Below are 12,969 nucleotides of genomic sequence, written 5' to 3'. Positions count from 1 at the left end.
CCGCTCGCCGGCCGCCACGTCCCAACCCGCCAGGACGCCGGGCCCGGCCCGGCGGGATCCTCCCCCGACTCGGAAGGGGGAGGCGCGGGCCACAGTAGGCGACGAGCCGCGCTCGGCCACCACCGCGGTGGCCGGCGGAACCCTCGCTCTCCCCCCTCAACCCCGTCGAGGGGGAAGCGGAGGAGGGTCCTCTGCGAGCGAGTCGCTACGGCAGCGCTACCATAACAGAGGCAGAGACAGAGGCGGCAGTCCGGGGGATCCGGTACCCCAAGGCACACCTCTCGGATCGCTAGAGAAGGCTTTCTCACCGAGGGTGGGTCACACTCCCCAACCGCCAGCCACCCCTCCTCGGGCCCGCAGAGGCGCCGAGGGACGCCTGGGGAAGGGAGAAGGCCTGCGGTACGAGGAAACACCTGCGTGCGGCCACCTTGAGCGTTCGCGGTCAGGGCGGGGGCTCGGCCGGTGCGCGCGTGCGCGCAACCCCACGAGGCCCCCCCCGTCCCCCCACCTCCTTCCTTCCGAGGCAAAGCACCTCCGAAGTCAACCCACACACGACCGGTCGGAGGCGGAACGGCAGCCCCTCGGCGGCCAGCCGGCGCACGCGTCACCGGCCCGAACCCACCGCGATCGCTCACACGGCCCGCGCGCACCCGCCAAGGGGGAGCACGGGACGTGCACTCGCCGGACCAGGCGGGCGCCCTTCCCCGCGTGGGAGGGGCGCGTCTCATCTCACTCAACCGCCTCGAACCCCACACACCTACGAGCTCCCTCAGGACCCACGCGCGGACACCGCGGTGGCGACCGGAGGAGGGGGGCACTGGGGGCGGGAACGACACACCACCGCTCGGCCTCGGGCACCTGAGGGACAACCCGGAGCGCTCCAGGAGCACCGCAAGGGCCCAGGCGGAGCCGACGCTCGAGCAAACCCCCGGAGAGGGCAGCACGACGGGCCGGCGGGACGGCACCCCCACCGCCGCGGAGGGGGCCCGCCCGCAAGTCGACAACCACGGGAGGCGACAGCGAGGGGTGTCTGCCGCGTCAGAGGACCCCGCCGACCCGTCCCGCGACGCAGAAGGCGGCGGGCGGGACGCCGAGGTCAGGCCGGGTTCCGCACCCCACGCCTTCCCACACGCACCACCCGCAGGCGGGGAGAGGAGAGACGAGGGGCCCCCGCGGGGCGGAGCGAGAAGAACGGACCCGTTCGCCACGAACGTCCGCCCCTCGCCCGGCGCGGCTCGGACCCGGCCCGGGAGAGCATGATGTCACCACATCGATCGTGAAGAGCCCCCCGGGAGCGGAGGTCGGCCACCCGGCCGGCCGGCCAGCCAGACCAGCCGATCGGCCCCGGCCAACTCCCCACCCCGGGGAAGGGGCGGCGGACAACCCAGCGGAGACGAGAACGCCTGACACGCACGGCACGGAGCCAGCGGGGTGGGGTTGTCGCAGCCGCCCCGGGCGCCCGCAGCGGAGAGCGCACGGGGGCAGGGTGGCCCCCGCCGCCTTCCCCGCCGCCCCCCGGGTGGGTCAGAGACCCGGACCCGGGCCGGCACCGGGAGTCGGGACGCTCGGACGCGCGAGAGAACCACAGGCCCGCGGGCCCCAGCAGGCGGCTCAAGCAGGAGCACGGCCGGCTAGCCGGGTCACCGGTAGGCCAGAGCCCCGCACGCATCCAGAGGCCCAACCTCTCCAGCGACAGGTCGCCAGAGGACAGCGTGTCAGCAATAACCCGGTGGCCCAAAATGCCGACTCGGAGTGAGGGATATACCTCCCCCGGGGCCGGGAGGTCGAGTCACCGACCACACCGCCGGCCCACGAAACGCGCGACACGGACACCTGTCCCCAAAAACGCCACCATCGCGGCCACACACGGAGCGCCCGGGGCCCTCTGGTCAACCCCAGGACACACGCGGGAGCAGCGCCGGGCCAGGGACGCCCTCCCGGCCGCCCGTGCCACACGCAGGGGGCCGGCCCGTGTCTCCAGAGCGGGACCCGGAAGCATTTTCGGCCGGCCCCTCCTACGACCGGGACACACGAGGGACCGAAGGCCGGCCAGGCGCGACCTCTCGGGCCGCACGCGCACTCAGGGAGCGCTCTCCGACTCCGCACGGGGACTCGCCAGAAAGGATCGCGGCAGAGGGACGGCGGCCCGGCCCGGGGACCGCTCCCCGGCACCCGGGGGACGGGGGCAGGACGGTCCCCGGCTCCCCACGGGGACTCGTCGGAAACGAATTCGGCCACCGCCTCAGACGGCCAGGATGAGCGCGGACGGACCCGCGACCGGGCCGGGAAGGGCGTCCCCAGCCTCCCTCGCCACGCGCGGCGGGTCCCCGCGGGTCGCGGCTCGGGCCTCGGGAGCTGCGGCACGCTGGTCGACCAGCCCGGGCAGCCCCACGCCCGGCTCGGGCCCAGAAGCGCAGCGACAGCCTCTCCCCCACATAAACCTGCACGCCAGAGCTCTGACTCACAAGCGACGCGCCACAGCTCTGGCGCCACCGGGCCAGCCGGGCTGACGACCGCGGGCTTTCCGGAGCTCTGCCTAGCTCACAGCGGGGACGGTCCCCTCCCTCGGCAGCTGCCACCGCAGCTCCGGAAGCCGAGAGCACGATCTAAAAGCGGCCGCCAGATGGAGCCCGACGACCGCCGCGAACGTCAGCGAGACAGATCCGGATGGCAGGGCGGCCCGGGGACCGCAAAAGCGAAACCGTGAGTCGAGAAGCTCTTCCCGAGGCCAAAAACGCAGCCCCTCTACCCCAACCCCACACAAACGGTACCCAAAACGGGTCTCTGCCTCGAACGCGACAGAGTCAGAAGACAACCCACGGCGTGTGGGTGTTTGGAGATGCATCTCGGAAGCAGGGAGGGAGGGAGGGAGGGAGGGAGGGAGGGAGAAAGAACACACAAGGACTCGGTCGCCGGTCGCTGCAGACACACGGAGAGGCAGAATGCGTAGGCTCTTCCAGAATCCACACAGAGACAGACAGAGGGAGAGAAAGAGGGAGGGACGGGGGGAATGGGGCAAAGAGACAGACGGCGAAAGGGAAGGAGGGAGGGAAGGGAGCAGGGAGGGAGGAAGAAAATGGAGAAAAGAGAGACCGTTTAAAAAACGTAGATACGCAAAGAAAACTTTTGAAACAGTCCATTTTTAAAAGACAGACGGAAAGGAAAGACACATGAAAAAGAGAGAAAGAATGAGGAAAGAAACGAAGGAAAAAAGGGAAAAAGAAACAGAGAGGAAAGAAAAAAGAAGGAAAGACAGGGAACGAAAGAGAAATAAAGCACGAAAGAAAAAAGAACAGAAAGAGAGAAAGAAGGAAAGGAAGAGAGGAAGAAACGCCTAAAGAAGGAGAGAAAGGTAGAAAGGAAGGAAGAAAAACATAAAAGAGAGGAAGAAAGAAAACAGAGACAAATACGTACACTCGTTCATTTAGAAACATAAATACAACACTTTTCATACGTAAGCATACACGTATTTGTCGGCGATCGCTTCTTTCTAGAGCGACGTGTATTCATTTATGCGAAATAAACACCTGCATCTATCACACAGAGGTATGTTTCTACATAGTCGATGCGTATTTACTATACACAAGCGTATTCAACGTAAAGATACACATTTTCGTTTACATATAAATGTATACAAACGTTTACGTCGATAAATATAAGCGAACACATGGAAACGAAAGAAACAAAAAAACGAAACGAGTCAACAGGCTGGGCACGGTGACCCACGCCTGTCATCCCAGCACTTTGAGAGGCCGAGGTGGGCGCATCACATGAGGTCGGGAGTTGGAGACCAGCCTGACCCACATGGAGAGACACGGCGTGCCTACTAAAAATACAAACATCAGCCAAGCCAGGCGTGGGGGTGCCTCCCTGTAATCCCCGCTAATCAGGAGGCTGAGGCGGGAGAAGCGCTCGAACCCGGGAGGCGGAAGGTGCGGTGAGCCAAGATCGCGCCATGGCACTCTAGCCGTGGAAACAAGAGTGAAACTCTGTCTCAAAAGGACGAAACAGAAAGAAACAGAGAAAGAAAGAAAGAAAGAAAGAAAGAAAGAAGAAAGAAAGAATGAATGAATGAAAAGAAAGCAAGAAAGAAAGAAAGAAAAAGAAAAGAAAGCAAGCAAGAAAGAAAAGAAAGCAAGAAAGAAAGCACGAAAGCAAGCAAGCAAGAAAGCAAGAAAACAAGGAAGCAAGAAAGCAAGCAAGAAAGAAACAAAAGACAGAAAGCAAGCAAGAAAGCACGAAAGCAAGCAAGCAAGAAACAAAAGAAAGAAAGAAAGCAAGAAAACAAGAAAGCACGAAAGCAAGCAAGCAAGCAAGTAAGAAAGAAACCAAAGAAAGAAAGAAAGCAAGAAAAGAAGAAAGCACAAAAGCAAGCAAGCAAGAAAACAAGGAAGCAAGAAAGCAAGCAAGAAAGAAACAAAAGAAAGAAAGAAAGCAAGAAAACAGGAAAGCACGAAAGCAAGCAAGCAAGCAAGCAAGCAAGAAAGCAAGCAAGAAAGAAACAAAAGAAAGAAAGAAAGAAAGAAAGAAAGAAAGAAAGAAAACAGGAAAGCAAGAAAGCACGAAAGCAAGCAAGCAAGCAAGAAAGCAAGAAAACAAGAAAGCAAGAAAACACGAAAGCAAGCAAGCAAGCAAGCAAGCAAGCAAGCAAGCAAGCAAGCAAGCAAGCAAGCAAGCGAGAGAGAGAGAGAGGCTGGGCGCGGCGGCTCACGCCTGTCATCCCAGCACTTTGGGAGGCCAAGGCTGGCGGATCACCTGAGGTTCGGAGTTGGAGACCAGCCTGACCAACATGGAAAAACACCGTCTCTACTAAAAGTACAAACATCAGCCAGGCACGGTGGCCCATGCCTATAATCCCAGCTAATCAGGAGGCTGAGCCAGGAGAATCGCTTGAACCTGGGAGGCAGAGGGTGCGGTGGGCCGAGATCGCGCCATTGCCCTCTAGCCTGGGCAACAGGAGTGAAACTCTGTCTCAAAAAAAAAAAAAAAAAAAGGAAGAAGAAGAAAAAAAAGAGAAAGTAATAAAGAAAGAAAGAAAAGGCAAGGCCAGGCAAGTCCAGGCAAGGCAAATCTACCTGCTTTCACTACATCTGGGGAGAATCAGGAAAGTCCCCAACAACAACAAGGCCTAAAGTGGAGCTGCCATCTGTAAAACCCGAGCGGAAGCGTCCACGCGGGTTAAAGACACGAAGAAAGACAAGGAAACCATTGACCAAGGAGAAGAACAATCTGGCCCAGCCAGGGTCTGTCTCCTGAGGTGGTCTGGGCAACCAGGGAATGGGACGGAGGGAGGGCGGGCCTCCGAGACTCCGTCTCGAAACATAAATCATCATGATAAAATAAAATTAAGTTAAAAAAAGAAATCACGCATGATTCCTAACGTGTCTGATGCCTGGAAAGGCGAGAGGCGTACGTGTACGTCACGGTGGGGTTGTTTTCTTCTTTTTTTTTTTTTTTTCCTTTTTTCTTTTTTCCCGGAAACTCACTTTTTAATTATTTTGTTGCATTTCATTTTTGTTTTCATTTTGTTTTCAATTCCAGCGTCGCAAGGATGGCAATTCTCCGTCTCTACTAAGGTGCGAATTTTAGCGGGGCATTTTGGCGGGTGACTGTAATCCCAGCCACTCAGGAGGATGAGGGTGGAGAATCGCTTCAACCCGGGAGGCATTTACTGCAGTGATCCGAGAGTGCACCACTGCATTCCATCCTTGGTGGCTGATTGAGAATCCGCCTTAAAAAAAAAAAAAAAGAAAAGACACAAGAAAGGATAGACCAAAATACTCCATTGTTTCTGGACGTTTCCCCAGAAGACCCCAAACCCCCTGACTCAGGTCAAGAAGGTGGTGTTTTATTTTACTTCTCTCTCTCTTTCTCCCCTAACTTTTGTTTTTGAAGCATACATGTGCAAGATTGTTTCATAAGTAAACTTCTGAGTAGGGGGTTCAGTGTGCAGGTGATTTCATCACCCGGATTCTCAGCGCAGTGCCCGACAGTTTTTGTGTTTTGCTCGTTTTGCTTTGTCCTGAAGCTGTCTGTCCTTCCACACCTACTCCCTCATGTAGGCTCCTGCGTCTCTCGTACCCCTAGTTCTTCCCATGCATTCTCATTATTTAATTCCCACTTATGGGTGAGAACACGCGGTATTTAGATGATTGTTGCTTTCATCTTCGGTGGTGGTGATGAAAGAAACATGACACTACATCGAGCCTTAGGACGCTCCCCTCCATCCCCACCTTACACCCCCTCCCCACACACACCGTCTTTCCTGCACCCCCTCCTGAAACCCAACAAACGAAGAAAGACAGAAATTAAAGTAAGGGTTCAGCCACCAAGGCGGCGGAGGGGGAGAATCTCACAGGGTGAGGAAGCGATGGGGGTCGGGGGATGTCATGGCCTAGGTAGCAAAAATAGGGGACTGACTTTCCAGCCCCCCACACACTCCCTAATCCTCAGCCATCACTTTGGAGTTCATCCAAGGAAGGCTGGTCTCAGGGACTACAGACCTAACCTCTCTGGGTTTCTATAGGATAAGATGTTATGGCCGACGCGGGGCTCACGCCTTTAATCTCAGCACTTTGGGTGGCCAAGTTGGGTGGTACGCCTCAGGTTGGGAGTTCTAGACCAGGCTGACCATTAAGGAGCTACCTAGTCTCTATGAAAAAAAAAAAAAAGTTAGCCTGTTTGCCTGTGATTTCAGCTACTCGAAAGGCTGAAGACTGGAAAATCGCTTGAACACAGGCGGCAGAGGTTGCGGTGAGCTTAGGTCACGCCACTGAACTCCAGCCTGGGAAATAAGAGAGAAACTCCACTTGGAATAAAAAAAAAAAAGAAAAGGAAAGAAGATGTTATGAAGTATAGTTTATATCAATCGGCTCTCACTGTACCTTGAGAGATTCCAAAAATCGCTACTTAATGACAGAAGAAAACACCAGCTAACAGGTTTTCGGGAAAATACACATCTTCCTAAAATTGGTAAAATCTACTTCAACTGAAAAGAGATAAGTAAAGTAAAAACTACAAAAAAAAAACAAAACATAAAAGCAAACACAGACCAAGGCATCGCTTGTGGAAATATTATGTTAGCAAATTGTCACTTTTTAGAAAGAGTTTCTTTGTTGGGCAAATACCAATAAGGCCGAGGGAAGATCTGTGAAATGTGGCAGTGTGCACCATTTTGAGGGCTGAAATCCGTCTGGGTCTCTCCTTTCATCACAGCCATTTTTTTGGGGCGGGCGGATACATGGAGTTCATGAGTTCAAGAGCAGTCTGGGCAACATAGCAAAATTCTGACTACTAAAAAGGCAAATGTTAGCTGGGTATGGTGTCACACAGAATTATGTTCCAAGAGGAAGCATCACAGATACCCGTGGTCTCCACTCAAGAAATGAACTGAGTTTACAAGTTTTTAGTGTCATTGCTGCCTCGAAAGGCGAGAGGCATATGTTTCTGTCACTGTGGATTTCTATTTTTTCTTGGAAACTCACTTATTTTTAATTACTTTTTTTTTTTTTTTAGATGGAGTCTGACTTTGTCACCCAAGCTGGAGTCCGGTGGCATGATCTGGGCTGACTGCAATCTCCACCTCCCGGCTTCAACAGATTCTCCTACCTCAGCATATCGCGTAGCTGGGACTAGAGGTGCGTGCCACCACACCTGGCTAATTTTTGTATTCTTCGTACAGACAGGGTTTGACTATGTTGGCCAGGCTGGTCTCAAACTCCTGACCTCATAATCCTCCCACCTACACCTAGCAAAGTGCTGAGATGACAGGAGTGACCCACCGCACCCAGCCTACTGGTTTATTTTTAAAAATAGCAATTTGGGTCGGGCGCAGTGTGTCTCGCCTCTCTATATCAACCAACATTCTTTCTCGAGTCTGATGACCTGGGACCTCCCTGCACTTTGGGAGGCCGAAGCCACCGGATTCCTGGAAGTTGGAGTTCAAGACCAGCCTGGGCAACATGGTGAAACCCTGTCTTTACTAAAAAGGTAAAAGTTAGCTGGGTATGGTGGCACGTGCCTTTTATCCCAGCTACTCAAGAGGCTAAGGCAAGAGAATCGCTGGAACCTGGGAGGCGGAGGTTGCAGTGGCCCGATACTGCGCCATGGCCTGACCAACAGAACAAGACTCCATCTCAAAGAAATTAATAAATACGTTAGTTAATCGAAAAGTATAAAAACAAAACTGCAAGGACATGGCGGGAATGCACGGGAATGCTTCTCTCATTCCTAAAGATCAGAGCAGAAACACAGTACGATCAGGTTGAGATACAGGCCATTCTGAATCTCTTCTCACTGTGCTCAACTGACACCAAAGAAGGGCAAGTTTCCATGCTGCCCGTTCATCATCACCGCTCTCGTCAAGTATAATTGTGAAGTCATGACTACACACAGATCTCTCAACCCAACAACTGCGTCCTTACTTTTATGAGTGCAGTTGAAAGAATAAACAGGGCATTTAGCGAAGTAATCATCATATGTTCTTTGGTCTCCCATGTCTCTCATGACACCAATCAAATTCGTGGTCCACTTTTTCCCCACCCTTCGAACATCCACAGAGCACCAAAATAAAAGAGCAGTGAATGCATTTTACGCGACAAGGAGGAAAAACAACAAAGTGAAAGTCACAGAGGCTTGTGATACACAGGGAGATACAGAATAAGGAGACTTTTCCAAAATCCACACAAAGACAGACAAACAGAGGGATGGAAAGAAACAAATGAAGAAAAGATAGAAAGAGTAAGGAAGATCAAGAAAAAAATAGACAGAGATGTAAAGGGAAGAAAGATGAAAAAGAAAACCTAAAGACATAGAAACAGAAAGAAAAAGAATGAGAAATGAGAGAAAAAAGGGAGGAAGAAAAAGAGAGAGAAGAAAAAGAAAAGATAGAAAGAAAGAGAAAGAAAAAAGAGAAAAAATGAAGGAAACAAAAGAGAGGGCAGGGCATCATGGCTCACACCTATAATCCCAGCACTTTGGGAGGCTGAGGTGGAAAAATTGCTGGGGCCCAGGACTTTGAGACTAGCCCTGGCAACGCAGGGAGACCCCGTCTCTACTGAAAAAGAAAAGAAAAGAAAAAAATCCGCGCATCGTGATGGCAGGCGCCTGTGGTCCCAGATCCTTTGCAGCCTGAGGTGAGAGCATCGCTTGGTATCGGGAGGTGGAGGCTGCAGCGGGCCTTGGTCAGACAAATGCTCTGCAGTCTGTTTCCCAGGCCGTCTTGACCTCCCGAGCTCTAGCGAACTGCCCGCCTCAGCCTCCGAAATTGCAGCCGCCACAACCAACGGTCCTGAAGGTGTCATTGACAGATTTTAGTATGCAGGGTGTTTCGCCATATTGCGAATTTGAACCCAGGAATTTGAAGCTGCAGTGACCCAAAGCCGCGCCACTGCACTGCACTCTGGGTGATAGAGCAAGACTCCATCTCTAAATAATTACATAAATAATAAAAACAATAACAATAATGACAAACAGTAATACGAAGAAATAATGACAAACAGCAATAATAATAAATAAACTCGTGGGAGTGAAAAAATATAAAAGGTAATTTAGATCACAATTAATTGCAGTTTATTTCAAGGAATTTTTTTCTTTAACCTGTCTCTCTTACCTTCTGAAACACTCAGACTGGAGGGCAATGGCATGATCACGGCTCACTTCAGCTTCGACATCACAGAATTAAGTGACTCCTGTAGTCTTAGCCACTTGGAAGGCTGAGATAGGAAGATCACCTGAGGGAGGCCTGGAATGTCGAGGCGGCGGTAAGCCGAGATTGCATTCTTACACTCCAACCTGCCTCAAAAATTATAAATAAATAAAAGGTAAATGTAAAACAACAGTAACTTCAGTGTGTACAAAGAGGAGCAAGAAAAATAAAAGAAAGACAAAACGAAGAGAAACTGAAAGTACTGTGGAAACAGTTGGAGAGGAAGAAACAAAGCAAGGAAAAAGCGACACCTAGTGAATGTGGGTGGTACTGCTGCTGACCAAAGTTCAAGGTAGTTCTAAGGTCTACCTTAGAAATCCCAAGTTGACGGTCAAGTCCAACGCTTGCCGCGGACATCAGGTGGGCACGGCGACCCGAGACCTGAGGACTGGGGCCTTAGGCCCTGGTCCCTGGTCTTCCAGACAGAGAAGCCCGCGGCCGTGTCAACCGGATGTTGCTTGCTTCCGCAGTCGGTTGATTCGCTGGCTGATCGGGAAGCCAAATGCCAGCATCTAATCGACAGGGTCCACCCTAAAGACCAAATATGGTGCTTGCGGAGGGAAGCGATCAGACGCAGTTGGAACCTTATCACACAGAACCGGCCCAGGTTTGAGGCCGTCTAACTTGGCAGACCTGCCAGCCATTTCCCCGCAGTCCGCTGGTTGACCCGGGCAGCGGAGACGAGTAAAGACACAAGGGTAGTGACTAGCTAGTCTTTCATCCCAGCACCCCTGGGGTGGAGAGAGGGACTGTGACCCCAAAAGCCACCCACGGGCATCGCTCGAACACTACTCAGGGACTGCAGGGGCAAAACCTCTGACACCCGCGCCTCAGCCATTCGCACGAGGCTCGAAGAATCCGGTCCCAACTCGTGGAGGAATTCCCAGCGGGGTGGGAGAAGGAAGCTCAATCAGAGAGGTGGAACATCGAGCAGGGGCGCCAACCCTACCTCGCAACCCCCAGCGCTGCATCTTGGAAAGCCCGCTGTTGGGGAACGACCCCTCCCAAATGCACGGCTGACGCCAATGTTATCTCGCGAGAGACAGCCCTGCATGCCCTGGGGCTCCGGGGCGGGGTCCTGAGCAGGCCCGGGAACTAAGTCCCCGGGGGCAAAAAGGGGGAAGAAGGAAGGTAGACGTCCAGGGCTGAATTACACAGAACCCGCCACAACGCTAGGTTTCCCGCACACTGGTTGAGAGACCCTTGTGTGGAGGGCTGACTTTCAATAGGTTGCAGTGACGGAGTTGCTCTGCTCCACAGGAAACCCTGACCCAGAAGCAGGGCGTTTACAAATAGTTTAGTATCAGATTCCCCATGAGCATGTTATGTGATGGGCCAGGGAGCAAACGGCTTTCTGGCTGCACCCCGTTTTTTAGGATGAGGGGCTCTCCGCACCGGAGCCAGGTCTTGGCGCACAGCGGGGCGGAGCGTCCGGCCGGTGGCAAAGGCTGGGGACTGGCTATCTGAGGCCAACCGAGTCTTGCCAGCGCTGCTGCATCCTTTCTTCTGGGCGGGATTCTGACTTAGAGGCGTTCAGTCATAATCCCACAGATGGTACCTTCGCCCCATTTGTTCCTCAGCCAAGCACATACACCAGATGTGTGAAACTTTGATTCCTCTCATACTCAGCAGGATTACCATGGTAGCAACACATGGGCAGCAACACATGGAGAACACACGCAGTAAAACTAACCTGTCTCACATGGGTCTAACCATGATGCTTTCCAGGGCATGCGCTCCGCTTTTAGGTGAATCCATTCCACTTTGCCTTGCCCTTCACAAAGAAAAGAGGACTCGCTGGCCACAGTGGCTCACGCCTGTAATCCCGGCATATTGAGAGGCTGAGGCCGACGGATCACCTGAAGGCAGGAGTTCGAGTCCAGCGTGGCCAACATGGTTAAACCCTGTCTCTATGAAAATACAAAAATTAGCTGGGCATAATAGCGGGTGCTTGTTATCCCAGCTCCTCGGTAGGCTGAGGCAGGAAAATCGCTTGAAACCAGGAAGCGGATACTGCAATGAGCCGAGATCGCTCCATTGGGCTCCATCCTGAGCCTCTAAGAGAGACTCCATCTCAAAAAAGAAAAAAGAAAAAAAAGAAACGAGAACTCTCTCTAGGGCTTCCATGTGCTTTTGCAGAATCAGATAATGTGATTGCCGGCAAAGGTTGAGGGGAGGGCGCAGGGGAAAAAAGGGGGGAGGGGCAAAGGCTGGAAGCACAGTAGCGCACTCTGGAATGTTTCCAAGTTTGGTGGGGACAACTTTTGAAACAAGCTGACTCTGGAAATTACACAGAATTCATAGTATTATTGCTTCTTTGAGAGGTGAGCGGTTCATGATTTTTTTCTCAGCATTTATTCATTTACTTGTAGTAAGTGCATTTAGTTTCATACAGTTTACATACAACTGGTTTCACTGTATCTGCAGAGATTTAGGATAGTTTTTCTTAATGATAAGTCCTAGGGTGGAGCTACAATGCACTTTCCGTTGTGAACCCTGAAAACTTGAGAGAGGTCTCAGTTAATTTAGAAAGTTTACGTAACCAAGGTACAGGACGCATACCCGTCACAGCCTCAGGAGGTTCTCAGGACATGTGCCTAAGGTAAACAGAGAACATTATCGTTTTATACATTCTAGGGAGACATGAGACATCAATCAAAGTATGCAAGATGAACATTGGTTCGGTCTGCAAAGGCGGGACAACTTAGCAAACGCGGGAAGACTCAAAGAGAGGAGGGGACTTCCTGGTCACAGGTAGTTAAGAGACAAATGGTTACATTCTTTGGATTTTCTAATTAGCCTCTCCAAAGAGGCAATCAAATAAGCATTTATCTCTTGAAACCAGGGAGCGAATGTTACAGTGAGCAGAGATCGCGCCACTGGGCTCCAGCTTGAGCATCTGAGCGAGACTCCATCTCAAAAAAGAAAAAAAAAAAGAGAAAAGAGCAGAGGTGTGACTTTGAATAGAATGGCAGGTTGGCCCTAAACAGTTGCCAGCTTGACTTTTCCCTTTACTTTAGTGATTTGGAAGCCCCAAGATTTATTTTTCTTTCACACACACAATTTTTAAAACCCAGGTAGAAGGGTTCATGCTTATTTAAAAAAAAAAAAAAAGGAAGAAACAAAAACAAATGATAGGCCAGGCGCCCTGGCTTATTCCTGTAATCCCAGCACTTTAGGAGGCTGAGGTGGGTGGATCATCTGAAGTCAGGACTTCGAGACCAGACTGGCCAACATGGCGAAAGGACGTCCCTACTAAAAAT

The 12,969-nt window shown here is 52.4% G+C and overlaps 1 long non-coding RNA gene across 1 annotated transcript; it reads right to left on the bottom strand.

The window, feature by feature from the left end:
- Nucleotides 1-3,451: 3,451 nt before the first annotated feature.
- On the bottom strand, nucleotides 3,452-10,635 carry LOC129530555 (uncharacterized). The gene is made up of 3 exons (XR_008675902.2): nucleotides 10,016-10,635; nucleotides 9,611-9,792; nucleotides 3,452-5,731 (listed from the first exon to the last, which is right to left on the bottom strand). It is a non-coding gene; the product is annotated as an uncharacterized lncRNA (long non-coding RNA).
- Nucleotides 10,636-12,969: the final 2,334 nt, after the last annotated feature.

Source organism: Gorilla gorilla, chromosome 23 (assembly GCF_029281585.2).
Source record: "Gorilla gorilla gorilla isolate KB3781 chromosome 23, NHGRI_mGorGor1-v2.1_pri, whole genome shotgun sequence".
Taxonomy (NCBI): domain Eukaryota; kingdom Metazoa; phylum Chordata; class Mammalia; order Primates; family Hominidae; genus Gorilla; species Gorilla gorilla.
Note: the sequence above shows the minus strand (reverse complement) of the source record. Positions and strands in the feature narration are given on the sequence as shown.